Here is a 23139-nt window from a genome sequence, read left to right as displayed (position 1 = left end):
CTCAACCATGATTCCGGGATAACCATCGGATATCGGACCTCACGTCCCTCTCATCCAAACTGAGCCCAGCTCATCACAGTGTTTCCTCTAGTATCAACAATGTATCAACAGTATATCATGAAGGATGAGAATGCGTGCAATGTACAATATCATGAAAGACTACACAAGTCATATAGAGCACTATCCTAGTATCAGATGTCAACAAGAAAGATACTACAATATCATGATCAGGATATAACAATAGTCTCCAATAGCTACTACCACCGCATGGCATCGTACCAACAACAATAGAACAATCAAGTCACAACACAACGGGGTGGCTAGCCCCAATCCCACAACCGGGCCCAACCTAAGACAATATCCAACCCAGCTTCATACCCGAATGCTTACATGCTTTCTCCGACAATATCACCTAAATATATGCTTTGCTAAACGAAGTCTCACCATAGGGTAAGCCATAACCTACCTGGATGGCCGAATAACAATAACACCAACAATAAATCCTTAGCCTTTCCTTTCCGCTGAGCCTCGAAATCAAGAAAGTCTAAGCATATTCGAAATCTAGATTAGAAATCATGAAGATCGATACCTAAATTGCTATCATTCAATTTGGGTCAAAAATCAACCCTAGAATTTAGGAAAACGGGGCCCACAAGGGCAAAACGTGAAATTCGGGGATAAATTATCCTATTAAACACTATGATCAAAACCCATCAACTAATTGATAAATTATCTCAAGGACTCATCCAATTTCAAAATTCAAGCAAAACCCCCAATTTTGGGTATAAACCCTAACTCTTAAAAATTCAAGAATTCAACATTAATAATGGAAGGTATATGATTATCAACCTTAGATACATCATAATCTGGCATAAACCCAATAAATTTCATCATTTAGAAGCCTAGATAGAATATCCATTAAACCCACTTTTAATCTTCATCACTTAATGAGCTAACAAAGGAAATGGATTCTGAGATGACTAGGGAAAATGAAATAGCAAGGAGATTAGAAAGACTTACCACGAAGAATCTTCTCCAAGAATCCTCTAGAATTTCTTCCCAAAGCTCAATTTTGGGAATGGTAATAAATGGGGGACTTAAGGCATATAACACTTCATTTAATGAACTAATTGCCTGTCACCAGCTTCGGCGACAAGATTACCGCTCCAGCGGTGCCGCCCCAGCGGTTCCATGACCGCTAGAATGGTTATGCCCAAAAGGCACAGACCGCTTCAGCGGCAGGGTGACTGCTTCAGTGGTACCGCTACCACGGTGCTGATGCCGCCAAAGCAGGCTCCAGACACCAGAAACTTTCCCAAGTTTCACACTTCAACTCGAATTTTCGACTAATTCCCGAGGATATCTGCTCTTAAACAACATACACAGACACATAAAAAAACGCGCTACGAACACGCTCGTGGCCTCGAAATTCCCAACGGAGGTCTCGTTGACCGAGTCAGCCCTCGATACCTCAATTCCAACTTCTCAACCCAAGTCCCAAAATGCACTCGAGTGCATTGGGAACCGCACCAGATATACATACAAGTTCTAAAAGACCATCCGGACCTCTCAAAATAGACAGATTTTCGAAAAAGGTCCGTTTACCCAAAAGTCAACTTTGAGTCAACTCTTTTTTGCTTTAAGCCCAAATTTCATAAAGTCACCCGAATAAAATCTAAACACCTCGAGAAGTGTGTCAACGGTCCCCTTGGGTCAAAAGTGAGCTAACCAAGCTCGGGAAAGTGTCAAAAGTGCCGAAAAGACTATAACGATAGAGTTAGGCATTATATCAGATACCAATTAAACCATCGCTCGTCCTTAAGCAAAGAAGGGAAAAGAGCGGGGAAGTACCTGAATCAACTAACAAATGGGGATATCAGCTACGCATGTCGAACTCAGTCTCCCAAGTAGCCTCTTCAATAGGGCGATGCTTCCATTGCACCTTCACAGAACCAATGTCCTTCGACCTCAACTTTCGAACCTACCTATCCAAGATCGCAATATCAAATCCCAAAGAACAATGTAAGTACCGTCGTCATGGTACTTCTTCAGCATAGAAACATGAAAAATAATATGAACTCCCGCCAAGCTTAGCGGCAAGGATAACTCAGAAGCAACATCGCCTGCACGGTCAACAATCTCAAATGGGCCAATATACCTAGGGCTCAAATTACCCCTCTTCCCAAACCTCATAACACCCTTCATGGGTGAAATCTTCAATAGAACCTGGTCACCAACAACAAAATCTAAATCTCAGACCTTCCGGTCTGCATATATCTTCTGCCGATTCTGAGCTGCCACAAGCTTGGCCTGAATAACTCTTGCTCTATCAAGGTACTCTCTCAACAAATCCGCACCCCAAGGTCGAACCTCAGACCCATCAAACCAGCCAACCAGAGATCTACATCTCCTACCATATAAAGCCTCAAAAGACTCCATGCCAATACTCGAATGATTACTGTTGTTGTACGCAAACTCTACCAAGGGTAAGTACTGATCCCAATGACTGAAAATATCAATAACACAAGCTCTCAACATATCCTCGAGCACCTGAATGGTCCACTCGGACTGCCTATTGGTCTGGGGTTGAAAAGTTGTACTGAAATCCAATCGGGTACCCAACTCCTTATGAAAAGCACTCCGGAAATGAGAAGTGAAGATAGCACCCCGATTAGATACAATAGAAATAGGAACCCCATGCAACTTCATAATATCTCGAATGTACAACTTGGCTAACTTCTCCGCGATATAATAAATCTAAACTGGAACAAAATGAGCAGACTTAGTTAGCCAATCAACTATCACCCAAATAGAATCAAACTTGCCTAGGGTTTTCGGAAGACCCAAAACAAAATCTATGGCAATCTTCTCCCACTTCCACTCGGGAAGGGGCATCCTCTGAAGTACACCGCCGGGTCACTGGTGCTCATACTTAACTTGCTGAGAATTCCCACACTTCACAACGATATCAACTATATCTTTTTTCATCCGACACCACCAATAGTGCTACCTCAAATCACGATACATTTTAGTTGCCCTCGGATGAATGGAATATCGAGAAATATGAGCCTCGGGCAAGATCAATTGAATCAAATCACCAACATGAGGAACGCACACGCGCCCCTTAATCCTCAAAATGCCCACAGAATCAATCATGGCCTCTTTGGCCTCACCCCGTAAAACCCTATCTCGAATCTTGCTCAACTGGGCATCCTTAAACTGATGAGTCCTGATCTGATCCTATAAAGATGGCCTCGCCTCTACATAAGCCAAAACTCTGCCTGGGGCTGAAATAGCAAGGCGAAAACTGTTGGCCAGAGTCTGAACCTCCATGGCCTATAGACGCTCGGAAACAATCAAACGAGCTAAACTCCCCATACTCACTGTCTTGCAACTCAAGGTATCAACCACAACATTAACTTTCCCGGGATGTTAAAGAATAGAGATGTCACAGTCCGTCAGGAGCTCCATCCATCGGCACTGCCTGGAATTAAGATCTCTCTAGGTAAACACATGTTGAAGGCTATGGTGATCATTGAAAACCTCACAATGGACACCGTACAAATAATGCCTCCAAATCTTTAAAGCAAAGACCACGACCAATTACTCCAAAACATGGGTAGGGTAATTCTTCTCATGAATCTTCAACTGTCGGGAAGCATAAGCTATCACTCTACCCTCCTGCATCAACACAGCACCCAAACCCATACGGGATGCATCACAATAGATCGCGAAATCCTTACCCTCCACGGGTAATGCTAAGATCGGGGCTAAAGTCAAAAGAAGTTTGAGCTTTTGAAAGATCTCATCACAATCATCAGACCACTGGAAGGGAACATCCTTCTGAGTCAATCTGGTCAAAGACGAAGCAATAGCAACAAAACCCTTCACAAAGCGGAGGTAGTATCGGGTCAAACCCACGAAACTGCGAACCTTGGTAACAGTAGTGGGCCTCGCCCAACCCCTCACAACCTCAATCTTCTGTGGGTCAACCATAACCCCATCCTTAGACACTACATGGCCCAAGAATGCCACAGACTCTAACCAAAACTCATACTTCAAAAACTTAGCAAATAAGCTATGCTTCTTCAACAACCTAAAAACAGTACGAAGATGGCTCTTATGCTCCTCTCTACTCCTGGAATACACCAAGATATCTTCAATAAACACAATCACGAAGGAGTCAAGGAATGGCCGAAAGATGCCATTCATAAAATTCATAAATACAGCCAGGGCATTGGTAAGCCCAAATGACATCACCAAAAACTCATAGTGTCCATACCTCGTCCGAAAGGCTGTCTTAGAAATATCCTCAGCCCTAATCTTCAACTGGTGGTAGCCTGAACGTAAGTTAATCTTCAAAAACACTGAAGCACCCTGAAGCTGGTCAAATAAGTCCTCAATAAGAGGCATAGGACACTTGTTCCGAATAGTAACCTTGTTTAGTTGTCGATAATCAATGCACATCCTCATGGTTCCATCTTTCTTCTTCACAAATAACACAGGAGCACCCCAAGGGGAGACACTTGTTCTAATGAACCCCTTGCTCAATAAATCCTATAACTGCCCCTTAAGCTCTCTCAAGTCGACAAGTGCCATCCGATATGGCGGAATAGAAATAGGGCGAGTGCTCGGATCCAAGTCAATACAGAAGTCAATGTCGCGATCGGGTGGCATACCCGACAGATCAGACGGGAATACCTCCGCAAACTCGCTCATAATATGAATGGTCTCAAGGGGAGGAGATGCAACAGCCGTGTCACACACATGAGCCAGATAAGCTAAACACCCTTTATTGACTAATTTCTTCGCCTGAAGGAAGGAAATGATCTTCTTCGGAGCGGGACTAGGAGTACGCCTCCACTCAAGTCTTGGAATGCTCAGCATGGCTAAGGTGACTGTCTTGGCATGACAGTCCAAGATCGCATGATAAGGAGAAAGCCAGGTCATACGCAAGATAATGTCAAAATTCACCATATCAAGAATCATCAAATCTACCCAACTGTCATACCCCATAAAAGTAACTAAACACGACCGATAAACTCGATTAATAACAACAAAATCTCTAACCGGAGTAGACACATGAATAGGTACAAATATGCTATCATAAGTCAAATCCCAATCAATGGCATGGTATGCAGACACATACGAATAAGTGGATCTAGGATCAAATAACACAGATGCTGCTCTATGACGGACATAAATGGTACCTGAAATAACAGCATCTGAGGCCTCTGCCTCGGGCCTACCCAAAAATGAGTAACAATGGGCCCACCACGTCTAGTCTGATATTCCTTTCTCACACTCTGGGACCCACCTCTAACTGCCTGGGATCTACTTCTAGAACCCTGAGAAACACCATGACCTGATTGAGCACCGCCCCTCTGAGAAGCACCACTTCGACCACCAGATGATGTCAGAGTCCTCGGTGGCTGATAATACTGTCTGGGTCGGGGACATCTCCTAGCAATATGTCACGACCTGACTAGGGGGTCGCGACGAGCACCCAATGCTAGCCCACCCGGGCACCCCTTAGCTTACACTCATACTCGCATCTAGATGAGCCACATCATCAATCATACATTTCTAAGCATCAATCATACTAGTCCCATTGGACGACAATATCTTTAATCATCATAGGCAGCTATGCCACAACAATGTACATGGGCCGACGAGGCCAACAAAATGATATACAAAATATAGGCCGACAAGGCCAGACATAACTAACCACATACACGTGACTACGAGCCTCTAAGAGTATATCATATCACATGAGCGAGACAGGACCCCGCTATGCCCATAATTATGTACACAAAAGAATAAGTACCCAAAAGCTATGGCTCCGAATGAGATGGAGCTCTGCTATGCAATCTCTGAATAAGCAACTATGAGTCCAGTCTGTCTCCCTGTGCACCTGCGGGCATGACGCAGCGTCCACAAACAAAAGGACGTCAGTACGAAGAATGTACTGAGTATGTAAAGCATGATCAACATCAATATAGAAGCATAATAGACAACTTCGGCAGTAACATAGGAGGGGAGACAACAATATCATCATTATGGCACCTACTTGCTTTGCATAGGGGCATTCCGTTTCTATTGCGTATCCGTATACATACATCCACATCCGTACTTAATTACTCTCATAATCATTTACATCTCATATACATAACATATTCACATATATACATACATATACATAGCTTGCCCGACCATGAAGCTTCGGTGTTTCATACATACTTGGCCAACCAAGGCTCAAGGTCGTACATACCTGGCCCTACCAAGGCATTAAGGTTATCCGTACAATCTGCAGAGGTGTGCGCGCGTTATGTAATCGTATACATACTTTATACATATTCATATACATATATTCTTAACCGGAATCATAAGCTCGGGGGTCATATTATAGCCCTTCATAGGCACACGAACATATAATAGCTCATAAGCATCTCTAGCATCATTTCTATCATCATCATTATCGTTACATTTATGTCATAGGCTTACTAGCTCAGAGGGTCAATCATTTGAAGGAATCGTAGACTTATAGAGGATTTAGACTTTTGGCCAAAGAACCATGCCTTATGAAAGAAGGGTTAGCCTTACATACCTTTTCGTCGAACTATTCTAGACTTGGACGTACTCCTTGGATGCTCACGTTTCTACCTTCATTAAAGTCGTACTATCATTAGAATCGACAATTAGCACACATGGCTAAAGCTAGAGAAAATCGGACAGCATTTCCTTTATTTATATGACATTCCTCCATATCGTAATTCAACTTCCAAACGTCAACAACACATTCACAATATCATAACAATGGCCATTAATCATCCACATTATCTAGGTTTCTCAATTCACTTTCATTTATCCATATTCATGGTCACAACACCCAACTTCGTCTGTTCATTTACAAAGTCTATTTCATGGTCTTAACGTGATTTATAACGCATTCATATCACAACACAACAACAATCGTAATTCAATTCAAACTATTTCTCAAAAACATCACTATTCATCATTCATAACCCATTTTGCTATTCTCTTCTAATGACCAAGCATTTCAACTTTAAAATACCTCAAACAACATGTAAATATCATTAATATTACCTTAGAAGTTGTAGGAACAAGCCTTAGTTGATAATACTCCACTTGAGCAAAAACCCTAGTTTTCCTCCATTTGGATTTCTTGACTTTAGATGATCTTTGATGGGTTCTTACTCTTGATTCACTTGTTTAATGTTGTTAATCACTACAAACCCTTGAAAGCTTGTGTAATAAATGTAGAGAGATGTTTTAGAGAGAAGGATGAAATGTGGAAATGATTTTGTGAACTTGGTCCCTTATTTAATAACTCATCGCTGAACTGTCGGGGTCCATTATACGGTTTGTATAATCGTTATACGGTCCGTATAATTGACCATAAAACGTGCCTTTCCTTCACTGTGACCATCTGACGGTTCATTATACGGGCCGTACAAATTCATACGGTCCGTATAATTGACCGTAAAATTGCACCAGTGAGCAACCTTCGCTATGATGGTTTTATGGTCCATTATACGGTCCGTAAAACATTATATGGTCCGTATTATGTGCCGTAAAAATCACCAGTCCACTAAACTTGTTCTCGTCACTTCGTTGATCTCCAATCCTTATGGAACCTTCTTAACATTTGTTTAACACTTCATTAGCAATCTAAGGGACGTTATAACTCTTTCCCAAAATGCCCTTAAGTCATCATTAACCCGATACTCGTATTTCACTAGTTCATTCACTTGCATCCCAACGGATGATTTTTCGAGGTGTAACACAATATGTCCAATCTCTCAACATGAAAAACATATTAGAGAGGTTGGAGGCTGATAAACTGAAGCTGAGGACCCAGATGAAACAACCCTGTCTACCGGTCGAGAAAACAAACTCTCAGGAGCTCTTTGCCTGGGTTGCTCACTGGAGAAAGCCTGCAAAGATGAATGCATAGGGCTGCCGGAATATGGCTGATACGGCCTAGAAGACTGACCAGCGCCCCTTGAACTAGAACCACCATAACTCTCAATCTAACGCTGCCTTTTGTCACCAGCACCTCCAAATGCACGGGTCTTAGCGGCCTCAACCAAAGAAGCATGCTCCACGATGGAATGGAAGGAAGCCCCCATAGCCTTTATATGAAGGCAAGGAATCTAAAGAGAACCTACTAGCCCACCAATAAAATGCCTAATCCTGTCCGGCTTAGTAAGGATCAAGGGAGTGGAATAACGGGACAAATACAGATAGCGGGTCACATAGGCCTCCACAGACATACCCCTCTACTGAAGATATAGGAACTCCTTCCTACGTGCCTCTCTCAAAGACCGGGCATATACTTCTCAAGGAAGGCCCAGTAGAACTGAGTCCAAGTCAGGGGAGGGGAACTCTCAGGTCTACAATCAACAAACTACCTCCACCAAGTCTTCACGTCGCCGCGAAATTGGTAGGACACATAGTCAACTCCATGGGTCTCTACGATCCCCATCCTATGTAGCAACTCATGCATATCCAAGATGAAATCATAATCATCTTCCGCAGAAGTACCCGAAAACCTCGCCGGCTCCAACTTCCTAAACCTCCCAATAAGATCCTGATTAGACACGGTCATAACAGCGCCCTCTATGGGCCTAATATCATCGACCAGGGCTGGCACTGCATCAATATGGGGAGCCATAGCTGCAGCAGGGTATGCTACCCGAGTAGGTCTCTGCTTAGGGGTCTGTGCCCCAACTCTGGTCTGTGATCCTCTGCCAAGAGTAGTAACACCAGCGGCAGCCTACTAATCATCTAGATGGAGTAAAACACAGGCCATAGTATCCTACATAGTCTGATCAGAAGTAATATCGGGCTGTGTCCGTGTTGAGGCCACACCATCCTCGGTGGCCTGGTCTCGATCCTGCTAATCCTTAGGCTCTGGAGATGGAGATATCTTACGTCGTTGTCCTACCGCAGAAGCCCTGCCCCTGGCTGGGGCAGACCCGCGGCCTCTAGCTCTGCCGCGTCCTCTAGCTGTCGCTCACCCTCTGGTGCCAGCCGTAGCTGCGGGCTCTGGCACCTGACCTCGGGCTATAGTTGCTCGAGTCCTTACCATCTGTGAGAGAAGAGATAAGAGTCAGATACCAATTTAATTATTCCGTATACCAATTAGAATAAGGTAGCATGAAAGAATTAAAGAAAGTGAGATTTCCTAAATGTCCTATAGCCTCTCGCAGATAAGTACGAAGCTCGTTGTACCGATCCACAAGACTCTACTAGACTTCGAATATTTGCCCACGGAGGATTTTCATCAGTACAACCTATGAGGGACCCGCGGAGTCCATGTACCTCACGGTCCGGCAACAACTTCGAATACCGCTACCACTCAACCACGATTTCGGGACAACCATTGGATATCGGACCTCATGTCACTCTCATCCAAATTGAGCCCAGCTCATCATAGTGTTTCCTCAAGTATCAACAATGTATCAATAGTATATGATGAAGGATGAGAATGCGTGCAATGTATGATTCAACATCAATAATCAGATCAATATCACAAGTACCAAGCATAGGTACGCCAACAATATCATGAAAGACTACACAAGTCATATAGAATACTATCCTCGTATCAAATGTCAACAAGCAAGATACTACAATAACATGATCAAGATATAACATACTATCACCACGTGGCATCAGACCAACAACAATAGAACAATCAAGTCACAACACAACGGGTTCGCTAGCCCCAATCACACAACAGGGCCTAACCCAAGACATTATCCAACCCAGCTGTATACTCGAACGCTTACATGCTTTTTTCGACAATATCATCTAAATATATGTTTCGCTAAATGAAGTCTCACCATAGGGTGAGCCATAACCTACCTGGATGACCGAACAATAATAACACCAACAATCACTCCTTAGCCTTTCCTTTCCGCTGAGCCTCGAAATCAAGAAAGTGTAAGAATATTCAAAATCTAGATTAGAAATCATGAAGATCGATACCTATATTGCTATCATTCAATTTGGGTAAAAAACTAACCCTAGTATTTGGGGAAATGGGGCCCACAAGGGCAAAATGAGAAATTCGGGGGTAAATTATCCAATTTAACACTGGGTGATCAGAACCCATCAATTAATTGCTAAATTAACTCAAGGATTCATCAAATTTTGAAATCCAAGCAAAACCCCCAATTTTAGGTATACACCCTAACTCTTGAATTCAATACTAATAATTGAAGGTATATGATTAAGAACCTTAGATACATCATAATTTAGCATAAACTTAATCAATTTCATCATTTAGAAGCCTAGATAGAATATCCATTAAACCCACTTTTAATCTTCATCACTTAATGAACTATCAAGCCAAAGGGATTCTAAGAAGATTAGGGAAAATGAAATAGTAAGGAGATTCGAAGGACTAACCACCAAGAATCTTCTCCAAGAATCCTCTAGAATTTCTCCCTAAAGCTCAAATTTTGGAATGGTAATAAATGAGGGACTTAAGGCATATAACACTTCATTTAATGAACTAACTGCCCGTCACCTGTTTCCGCGGCAAGATTATCGCTCCAGCGGTGCTGCCCCAGTGGTCATGCCCAAAAGGCACAGACTGCTTCAGCGGCAGGGCGACCGCTTAAGCGGTACCGCTGCCGCGGTGCTGGTGCCGCCAAAGCGAGCACCAGACAACAGAAACTTTCCCAAGTTTCACACTTCTAGTCGAAAGTTTGACTAACTTTCGAGGTCATCTACTCATAAACTACATACACACACACACACACATCAAAACACACTACGAACTCTCTCGTAACCTCGGAATTCCCAACAGAGGTCTCGTTGACCTAGTCAACCCCCGATACCTCAATTACAACTTCCCAACCCAAGTCTCAAAATACACCTGAGTGCATTGGGAACCACACCAGACATACATACAAGTTTTAAAAGACCGTTCGGACCTCTCGAAATCAATGAATTTTTGAAGAAGGTCGGTTTAAAGTCAACTTTGAGTCAACTCTTTTTCGCTTTAAGCCTAAATTTCACAAAAGGTCACCCGAATCAAATCTAAACACCTTGAGAAGCGTGTCAACGGTCCCCTCGGGAAAGGGTCAAAAGTGTCGTGATGACTTTAACGACCAAGCGGGTGGTTACAACTAGGCTGGGACGTGAGAGAGTAGTATCAGAGCAGGTCTAGGGTTGTCTGCAAGCCGTGTCTAGCAGAGTCTTATTTATGGTGTGCAGTGCACCACACTTATAAACTGGAGGCTGCAGTGCATTTAGGAAGATTTCCTTTCTTTCTCATCTTAGATCGTGCGATAGAACAATGTTATGAGGATTCCCTTTTTCCTAACCATATGTTATGATTTCAGTAATGCCCGTGATGAGAAAAGCTTCAACGGCCCAGAAGGGTAAGTGGTAGGTAGGAGAACTGATCGGCTAACATCTGTTGATGTTGAGGAGGGCGAGTCCTAAAATGAGGTTCCATCTGAGACCTCTTATCCCCCGCCTGCTCTAGAAGAGCATATGGGAGCTCCAGCAGCCCCAGTTTCTCCACCTGGTGCCTTAGGTAAGGAGATGCGAGAAGCTATTCGGTTGTTGACGCAATTAGTAACCGCTCAGGCCCAGCGACAGGGTACGGGCTGTGGTGATAGGGCCGTTAGTGCCAGAGTTCTAGATTTTATTAATTTAGACCCTCCAGAATTCTTTGGGTCGAAACCAGATGAGGCCCCGCATAATTTTATAAATGGGATGCAGAGGACGTTGTGAGTAATACATGCTTTAGACACTGAGTTAGTAGAGTTAGCTTCCTACAGATTATGGGATGTGTCCGTTTATTAGTATGATACTTAGATATCTTCTAGAGGGGTTAATGCACCTCCACCCATATTGAAGGAGTTCGTAGATTCCTTTCTTTGACATTATTTACCACTAGAGATTCGTCCGGTGAGAGAAGACAAATTTTTTATTCATAGGCAGGAAAACAGAAGTGTGCGGGCGTATAGTCTCTAGTTTAACTCTCTGGCTAGGTATGCTCCCACTATTGTAGCAGAGATGGAAGACCGAGTATACCGATTTGTAGCGAGACTTGAGTCGCATCTGATTAATGAGAGTTCCACAACTATTTTACTTGATATTATGGACATCTCCCGTATCCAGGCATATACTCAGAATCTAGAAGATCAGAAGAGACAGCAGTCAGAAGACTTGGGTGAGGATCAGCTTAAGAGGGTTAGGTCTTCCAGTCAGTCAGAAGATGTTAGGGGTGACTTTAGGCCCCCATATTCAGCTATTATTACCCCTTCACCATCATAGAGGCCGCGTTATGAGAGGTTTTCTTATTCTGAGTCAGGTCGGGTTTCGAGGGCTTTGGGTTTTCAACACCGGAGGGACTCAGTGCAAATACAGATGCCTCCTCCATGATGCAATCAGTGTGGTAGAGCCAATTCTTGGAGATTTCGTCAGGGCTTTGATGTATGTTATACATGTGGAATTTCAGGTCACTATATAAGGGATTGCCCGATGAGGGTTCGAGATGATATAACTCGCCTAACTGGATCAGTAGCAGCTTCATCTTCTTCTGTACGCTTCCTAGAATGAGGCCCTCAGACATCGGTTGGTAGAGTTAGAGGTGGAGGTGGAGTGTCTAGCTCCGGCGGTGGTAAGAACTGCATATACGCTTTGGCTAGGCACCCGGATCAGGAGCAACCACCCTATGTTGATACATGTATACTTACTAGTTATGTTATGCGTGGTTAAAGAGTTACTATTTTTGTTGTGGCCCTATGTGGTGTTGTATATTCCGGGTTGATGTGTCACATACTGGTAGTGATATAGTTACAGAGGAAGTTCTTCCAAAACAATTCTATAAGATCTCTGAGAGATTAACATTCGAGGAAGAATGTTTTAAACGGGGGGGGGGGGGGGGGTTGGGGGGCGGGGGAGGAATGTTACACCTTGAAAATTTTTGTGTCATTTGCATCGATACGACATCGGAGTAGAAAGTTATGGGAGTTTCAAGATAGGCTGCCAAATGGCTTCTCCACGGGCCCATTTGGAAAGTCAGTGGAACCGACTTTCAAAGGGTATAAATAAGGCATTATTCCCCTTTTATCATCATTTACACTTTCTTTTGAGCTCAAGAAACATCCATATACTTCTCCTAAACACTTATAGCCCCTTAGATCAAGAATTCAATAAGATTACACTAAACTAGTTTATGAAAAGTGTTTGTTCTTGCTTCTACTTGATGTTGTGGTGAGTTTGGTCTTGAAAAAAGTTGGTTTGGCTAATGTTCTTCAAGTATAAGGTATGTTCTTCATCTTGACATTTATATTGAGTTGTTTTTGGAGGATTTTAATGGTTTAAAGTGAAGTAAAACATAGTATAAAGGTCGTAGTTTGATATGTTGATGTTGTTGGCTTATGGGCTGATTTTCGAAGGAAGTTTTTGGAGGATTTGTATATATATGTCATGTAGTATCTTGATTATGTTATTTTTTATGTTGTTAATGATGTTTGGGAGTTGATTTGGAATTTGGAGGAAGTAGATGATATAGGAGAAATGCTATCCGAATTCCGTTAACTTATTAACTAGCTAAGTTTGAGTGTGTAAGTGTTCTTATGGCCTGATTGTTGTATGAATCATCTTGGATGTAGATTTGCAGGCTCGAAAGGTAGACTTTGAGTGGCTAAGTAAGCAACAAGGTATGTTAAGACTGTCCCTTTCTTTCATAAGGCATGATCCTATTGTTATGAACTTTCACAAATGATGTCCATAATGTCCCTATTCGTAGAAATACTAGAAGCATATGGTTCTTGATGTTCTTATGATATCATGGATGTTGATCTCATCTTATGATTATTGTTCCTTCAAGGTGAGATATGTTCATGATGATAGCTCCATAATTTTAATCGGATGTATAACGACCTTACGTCACTCCGATGAATTGAGAAATGTGTTCTCAAGGAGTGTGTTGTAAGACATGAATAGTATGCTAGTTATAAGATTCTCTAATGAGGTACTTAATGTTAGAAGGAAGGCTTATGATGTATCCAGAAATTGACGAAGGGTTAGTTAGTCAGGAAGAAGTCTTAATGGCCAGGAAATATGTTTATAAGTCTTATGAAATCATGTAGGCATTAACAGATAAGTAATGATCATAAGGTGTGCATAGAAATCACGTATAGGGGCCTGGTTATGATGTCAATTATATTTACCACTGGTCTACAGCTAGTTAGGCAAATATATATTTACCACCATGCTACGGCTGGTTGGGCAGTTATTACCATCGAGCTTCGGCCAGTGGGCAGATATGTATTCACCACCATGCTACGGCTGGTTGGGCGGTTATTACCATCGAGCTATAGCCGATTGGGCAGATATGTATTTACCACCATGCTACGGCTGGTTGTGCTGTTACCACTGATCAGTCAGGCAGATGCGCTCTACCATCGGGTGATAATTGGATGGGCAATTACCACCGTGTTACGGTCGGTCTGGCAGTTACCCCTGATCAGTTGGGCAGATAGCACTAGGATGATAAGTAGGTCAGAGAAACAGTATTGTACATAGACGTAGTTAAGCACATAAGAGTATAGAGAGACATACATGCTAGATTCTCATTGATAAGTCAAAAATGCCAGGTTGATTTTTATCCTCCTTCTTCGCAGTATATGCTTATTATGTTGCCTTTCCGCCTTATATACTGATATTTGGCACAAATATCTATGTTTCGTGTCATTTTACTTCCTATTCTTATGACTTTTATCGCTTAATCTATGATGAAATCATCGTATTTGAACTTATGTCGTTATATTTCATGTGTATAGGTACGATGAAGACAAACGATGGAAAACCGAGCTAAAAGTGATTGATTTTGGAGCATATGATGATTACACGAGGTGATGAGTCGAAGACCACAAGTGATGAACAAAAAGAAAAAAAATTGAACTAAAGGTCCCGCTTTTCATCCACATCACATGAAGAAAGCGAACAGACCAAGCTCCTGACCAAAATTTGCCATCAGGCTTTTAATCCGCATGGCGGAAGAAAAATGGAAGTGCATCAGGCTATCCTTCCGCATCGCGGAAGGAAAGCACAGCGACGGGCAGTTTTCCCGTTTCAATCGGGATTAGGTTTACTTATTTTTTGTTTTAACCCTAGGGTATATATAGACACTTTATTAGCAGAAAATGGTGTGCTGGGATATTCTAAGACTTGTAAGCCACCGTTCTATTTTCTCTCTCTAGGTTTATTTTATTTTTCATCTTTTTCAACCCTAGATTATTCATGAATTCTTTTGTCTATGATCGAATCATGAGTAGCTAAACTTCTTAATTCTAGGGTTGTGGTGAAAGACTTGAAAGTTGGTTTGATGACAATTATACTCTATTGATTTTCCATATTTTGGGTTGCTTATTTATTCTTGATCTTAATTGTTTGATTATCTGGCCCATAGTTAGACACTATCTGTGGCGTGTGAATTGAACCAGGGATAGGGAATTTTCATGCGTAATAAGAATAAATAGGGCTTGTTCGATATAATCGTTTCGCTAATGAGGATAGGAATATACCCTTTAGCCTTGCTTAGTTGAATACGGAGGAGTAAATGCGTTCTTGTTACCACTGATGACCATAGGGATATAGGCGTTATAGTAGCATCTACAAGCTTGTGAGCAACTCGGAAGATACTCATAAAGTTATAATTAACCCGTCAACTAGTAACCTAGGAAATAAAGTAGGTAGAATTGTCTGAAGATCAACTGGATTGTCGAAAGTCGTGACCCTTGATATTTCTCTCATCTGATAAATCTTACAGTCTTTGTCGAAATATTCTCAGTCACCAAAACACCCATCACAAATTGTTTACTGTTCAGTTTTTGTTTAGTACAATAAACATCTTGATTTTCACTTCCTTGAATAGTTTCATTCCAATTTGAATTAGTTTAACAGGAAAATCTAAGTCTCTGTGGGATCGATATCCAGACTTAACAGTCTATATTACTTGTACGACCGCGTGTACTTACGTGTGCGTTTGGGAGCAACAGGTTTTTGGCGCCGTTGCCGGGGAATTAGCAGTATTACTGTTTTTCATATTTCAATTTTTGAATTTCTATTCAAGTTTTTATTTATTTATTATTATTTTATTTTATTTTAAATTTAATATTCTGGTTAGCTTGCTTGACATGTCATCTTGGAGTAAAAATTGGTCGAATATTGGTTGTTCCTATTTTGGTGATCCGTGTTTGATTTGTGGAGGACCCCACTTGTGACAACACTGTCAAAATATTTTCAGGAATGGGTTATGTGCACCTTCCCAATCTTTTGAGTGGAATACTGGTAATATATGTGGTGGTCAAGACGGTCCTTGGAATGGTTGTCCTAACTCTTACTCCCCATCCCCGAGGCTATATTATGATTCTCCTGTTATTCGTGATGTTGACAGTAGTAACGACGTGGAGGATGCGAAAAGTCCTGTTCGGGTTAGCAATATGATGAAGCAAATAGGGGAGCAAATGATGGAGCATGATGCATTAATGAGAGAGCAAAACACAGAAATATGGAAAGCCATAGAGAGGATTCGTGCCAAACTCACAGAGATGCAGGCCGAGGCAGAAACTTGTAATGATCTACAAGTTACAGGCTTAGCCAATACTCAAGATGAACCTCAAACAGAAGAAGTGAGTGAGTTCCCACAAGTAGATAGCTTTGAAGAAGCAGAGATAATGAGCCAATCTTGGCTAACAAAACAAGCTCAACAAATGAAATTTCATGGGTTTCTCCGTGATGGTCTGACAAACATGGCTACACAACTGATAGAAGGTAGAACTGAGCTCGGACAAGAGATAGACCAATTTGGCTCAGATATCCATGGCTTGCAGGCACAAATGAATAAAAAGGTTGAGGCGTCTGATGCCCAACTACATATTACCTTGGATAATGGCTCGCATGTGGAGCAGATAGAGGAATTCCAACCATTCGATCAGATCTTTGTTGATGATGTCATTGTTGAGAAGGTATACAAAAGTGAGGATGTTAGAAATAATGCAGTTTTAGAGTTAGGGCGTGTTGGTCCTCGTTCTAAACATTTTTCTACATTATGCATGGTTGGCGACATGGAAATTGAGCCTTCCACGCTAATGAAGAAGTGTATAGATGAGGAACAAGAGTCTTACATCCTGAAATTTTCCACACCGAAAAGAAAGCGACATTCCTCACTTAAGGGCCAAGAAGTTCAAGAAACGATATCTATTGCTTGGTTCCTTTATTTTCACACCACCGCCCTAGAAGCAAGATAGAAAATTGGATGCAAAATTAGGGGGAAATTCATAAGTTCGAGGTGGAGGAAAAAGTTGATTCATGTCGTGCCATAACGATTAGGGGAAGTCTGAGTACCCAAAGTTGAAAGCTGAGGAGCGTGCCAGAGTTTTAAGTGTGGGATTATTTGCCCCTTGATGATGAGAGCATGTTACTAGCCAGGCCTTAGTGGGGCCCCAGGGAATATTTCTTACCTTGCTTGCGCTTTGTTTTTTTCAAATATATGTACATTGAGGGTATTACATAATTTTAAGTGTAGGGTGGGAAAATACGTTCCTGGTTTGTATCAAGTTGTTTTGAAGTTGCAGAAGATGATTAGTATGCCTTAGGATTTTTTTTAGTAGTTTTGTGTCTTAGTATCGAAAAAAAAATAGAAAAAGTTGAAAAAAAATTCAAAACGATTTTTTTTCCCTTATTTTTTTTGATAACTTCTTAAGTCCCTCATTAGTAGGCATTCATCATCCACCCCCTTTGGTTTTCTTATGGCCTCGGTTCTTTCCCGAGGGGGGGGGGGGGGCTTTGAACCGGGCGTAGGTAGATTTTTCTTTTATAGTCATAGAAAGGGCTTTTCCTGATGACGGGTAGATGACAACCTGCTTGAGGGAAAATTAGTCCTTAGGATAGGCGTATTCAAATGCTAGGTGCACGGGTTAGGTGAAGTATTGGCATATGAGTGATCTTGAAATTTTTTGTGAAAGCATGCCTTAGAATTGTATCACTTTTCTTGAAAGCACTTGCAAAATGATTTTCGTTTGACTCGTTATGACCCACTTGGCATTGTTGTTTTTTATTGTTGTTTGATTCGAGGGACAACTGGATCCCTCTTACGTTGATTGTGTGCCATGTGTGTAAGGTTTTGCATTTGTATTCATGTTTGGTATTGACATCTAGAACTTGCCTTGCGTGTTCACGAAGCGAAATGAAATTCGGTTGAGCCTAGAAAATGATAGAGGCGTTTCTTTGATCAGTCACTAAAAAGCCTAAAAAGTTATCCTACCAACTTATAAATATCACCCTAGTTAACCCTTTTGAGCCTTTAGCCTTTTCTTTGATAGCAGTTAATTAGCCTTTACCCCTTCGTTCTATAAAACTTGATTTTTTATCCAAATACTCTATGAGCACTTTAATCATTTACATATATAATGGGAGTTGGGATGTGAATGTTATATCCCGTATTTTTGTACGTTGGATTATTCGTAAGCTAATCGACATAAGTTCAAGGACAAGATTATTTTTGAGATATGAGACAAGGACATTTTAATCCCGATTTTAATAATACACGGTTGGCTTATTAATTACAATTGGTGGAGATATTAGTGAAGATTAGGGATTAATTAACCATGATCAGATTATTAAGTGGGGATTAATGAAGCTAATTAGACCCCTAAGTGGGCCCCACAAAACGTGGCTGAATTTGATCGGAGCATGGATGATGACAAGCTAATGGGACACGTGTCAAGTGGGCTGCCACATGTCAACAAGGTAGGCTGCATACATATGTTACGTCCCGTGTTCTCATGCGTTGGAAAGTGTGCGAGTTAAATGATATTAGTAATGGACACATGGTTATCCCCCAAGTTTATAGGTGGTTAAAGTGATGGTACACTTGTACCGTAAGGATTTGAAGTTAAGCCAATCAAATAAATTAAGTTTAGTCGAGTTTCAACATTTATTCGAGTGGAATACGGTCCAAGCTATAATACCCCGTGTTTTTGGACTAGAGCATTCAATCGTCCAACAGGAGCAAATTTACCTGAGCCCGGAAAATTCGATCATATCCAAGGATGAAAATCAAGAACTTAATGTATATAAGGAATGAAGTCTCGAAATGATTTAAGACGGTAAAGTGTTATAACGAGGAATGGAAATAATATTTGGTGTCCATATAAAGAGGCTATGGACTAGAATTATACCACATGATTATGATAATGAGTATATGAAGTATGTTAGAAGTGATCAATACTGAGTGAATTGAGATCAACAAATTAAGTATATTTGTAGTTGGTTAAATGTTGGAATAAAGTAGGGAGTCCAAGGAATATATCGTAAGTAGTAGATAAAGACTTAATGCTACAAATAGTCACGTGGATGCATAGGAAATGGACATTTTAATAAGCTAAATGATAGAATTCTTGTGACAACGCATAAGATACATTCACACGTGGGCCTTGGCCAAAGAGACACCAACTTAGTCATCATTTATTATCATGTATAGCAATCTGATGGTTCCTTCTTGAATACAAGAAAATACTTGATCAAATTAGTGATCAAAGTTATGGTCTTACAGACTGAAAATAAATAAAACCCGCGAGTCGTCTTCTTTGTACATATGGAGTTCAAGAAGGGTATTATTTCTACTCGGTAGTACAAAGATAAGAGCGGGGTAGAGGTTATGTCCATGTCCGTTTTGTTCGGGTGATGGAAAATTGGAGATTTCTTCGAAGTAAAGTAAGATTGAAGAAGAGTATTTCTTGGCTTATAAGATAAGAATTCTCCTATTCTTGATATATTTAAATTTGTGTGGGTCATAGGTAAATTATGGGATGAGCACTAAGAAATTAATTGCGGGAAATCAGATAAGTTATTGAGTTAATATTGTAATTGTGGGCTGTTTTGAGAATAATCTAAAGGTGGATTTAATTCTAGTTGATATGAAATTGTTGGTATTGTTGTTGTTGGTATTTTGATTGATGTTTTGGCTGAATTGGAATCTCTAGGATTGTTATGTTTTCAGGGGAAATGCTGCCCAAATTTTGTTAAGTAACGTGCTAACTTAGGCTTTGGATTTTGAGCGCGCTATAGTTAATACTTGATATCAATAATATTGTTGTAGATTGGGAAGCTCGGGATCTGATTTGTGGTTAGCTTGGAGCGGATAAGGTATGTAAAGTTAATCCTTCTTTCTTTTGGCATGATCTTTATGAAACAAACAGACGACGTATATGTATGATTTCAAAGAAGCTCCTATTCTTAGAGCCACTAGGATGGATAATGTTCTTGACTCCCAGAAACTATTTCATTATGTCTTGATACGTGTATATGATTCCAAAAGTTCTATTTTGATATAATCTATAGTGATATTCGAAAGGTACTTGATAAGACTATTGCCTTGATTTTCAAATGATAGCTCGTTTTGATTATTCTATCGAGTCTCAAATGTGTTTTAACTTGCATATGGTTTCTCACTACTCTTCTCATGTATGCCTCAATATATCTTTCACTGAGTCCCGGGCCAGGACACGTTTTCGTGCACAGTTTCACTACATTGTTCACCGAGTCCCTCACTAGAGGGCCGGGACACATTATATATATATATATATATATATATATGTGTGTGTGTGTGTGTGTGTGTGTGTGTGTGTGTGTGTGTGTGTGTGTGTGTGATGTGATGATATGATGATATGATGATATGGTAATGTCATTATGGCGCCAAGGATGACTTTATTCACCGAGTCCCTCACTAGAGGGCCGGGACACGTTATATATATATATATATATATATATATATATATATATATATGATGATATGATTAAGTCACCGAGTCCCATAATGGGCCGGGTATGATATATGATATTGACATGGATGATTTATGTTTCAAAAGGCAAGTGTTTTGGTATTCTGGATATTATCGTTGTCTCCTGTACTCCCTATTTCAGTTATGATCCTCTTTACTGTATTTCATGCTTTACATACTTAGTACATATCTCGTACTGACCCCCTTTCTCTGGGGGGCTGCGTTTCATGCCCGCAGGTACAAATAGTCGGTTTGGTGACCCTTCAGCATAGGACTTCTACTCAACTGTCTTGGAAAGCTCCGTTGTTCCGGAGTCTAGACTTTTGGTTCAGATCTTATGATGTATATGTATATGTTTACTCAAGGGTATGGCGGGGCCCTGTCCCGTCATATTTCGCTATCGATACTCTTAGAGGTCTGTAGACATATGTGTGGGTTGTGTATAAGTTCTGTTCAGCTGTGTCTATACGATGTGTTATGATATGATGTTCGTCTGTAGCGGCAGCCTTGTCAGCTTGCGTATGATATTGATATATAGTGGCAGCCTTGTCGGCTTGCGTATGATTTTTATGATTTGATTAGTTGTGACTCCTCAAGATACAGTCTATCTTGATATATATATATATATATATATATATATATATATATATATATATATATGTGTGTGTGTGTGTGTGTGTGTGTGTGTGTGTGTGATGACATTATGAACCTTGGAGTTCTTTTGCAAGTTTCCATATTGTACTTAGATTCAGTTTGACTATATCCAATAGGTATGTATACGAGTGTCCTAGTCGGGCACTAGTCATGGCCTACGGGGTTGGGTTGTGACAGTGAATGAAAGTTATGGGAGCATCAAATGAAAAGAACTAATTTGCTTGTTAGTTGGGAATTGAAAAAAAAATCTGAAAAAGACAAGAAAAAAGAAAAAAAATGTAGCAAAAAAGTTTTCCTTCTAATTTGTGTGACTTTTAAAAGAGTGGTGCTTAAATAAACAAAAATGGGTGAATTGGGAGAGATTTAAAGGTTGATTGGTGTTGAATAAGGGCTAATGAAGAAATTGTGCAAGAATGATAGAAGTATATGTATTAAAGTGCTTAGGGAGGTTAGTCACTATTTTCCAAATAATTCCTACCCGTCCCTTAGTGTGACACCTCGAAAAATATTTCGTGAGCATACAATGAATAAACCAACGAAGAGTATGAGTGTGCGATGTTTTACTAAGAAGGGAATGACTACCAATGAGTTTTGAAAAACGCGAAGGTTGAAGATTTGCATTGCGACCCAGTGGTCGTAAAACATAATACGGCCCGTAAAGTGATTTACGGACCGTAAAGTGCAATCGTCTGTCACGACCCAGCCCTGTGGGCCATGACTAGTGCCCGAGCTGGACATCCATACACACCTGTCAACATTAACGGCCGAGACTATAGGCCTTAATTAATACATCGCATCATATTCACATACGCAAGCCGACGAGGCTGCCACTATACATGTTGTTATACTATGCAAGCCGACAAGGCTGCCATTACACATCAAACATTGCGCAAGCCGACAAGGCTGCCACTACGAAACGATAACACAAGCAAGCCGACAAGGCTGCCACTACGAAACGATAACACAAGCAAGCCGACAAGGCTGCTACAACAATATGACAATATATATGCAAGCCGGCAAGGCTGCTGTAGCGATAGAACACGCATAATGATCATATACACAACTGACCACATCGGAATACAACTCACATCCATGTCTACAGACCTCTAAGAGTTCAACAGTGAAATATGATGGGACAGGGTCCCGTCGTACCCTTAAACAACATATGCATATATATATATATATATATATATATATATATATATATATATATATATCAAAAAGGGATCTGTACCAAAATCTAGGCTCCGGAACAACGGAGCTCTCCAAGATAGCAGAAAGGGAATCCTAAGCTGGCGGATCACTAAAGCGAGTATCTGCACCTGCGGGCATGAAACGCAGCCCCCGAAGAAAGGGGGTCAGTACGGAAAATGTACTGAGCATGTAAAGCATGAAATACAGTAAACAGGATCATAACTGAAATAAGAAGTATAGAAAACGAGTACAATAATCAGAATACCAAAATACTTGCTTTTGAAACATAAATCATGCATGTCAATATCATATCCGGCCCCATTATGGGACTCGGTGAACATGGTCGCCACCCCGTCTTTGGCGCCATAACACAGCATACTTCAGAATATAATAACTCCGTAACACAGCATAACTCTGTAACACAGCATAACACCATAATATATATATATAT

This window comes from Lycium barbarum, chromosome 9, assembly GCF_019175385.1.
Source record: "Lycium barbarum isolate Lr01 chromosome 9, ASM1917538v2, whole genome shotgun sequence".
NCBI classification, from domain to species: domain Eukaryota; kingdom Viridiplantae; phylum Streptophyta; class Magnoliopsida; order Solanales; family Solanaceae; genus Lycium; species Lycium barbarum.
Note: the sequence above shows the minus strand (reverse complement) of the source record.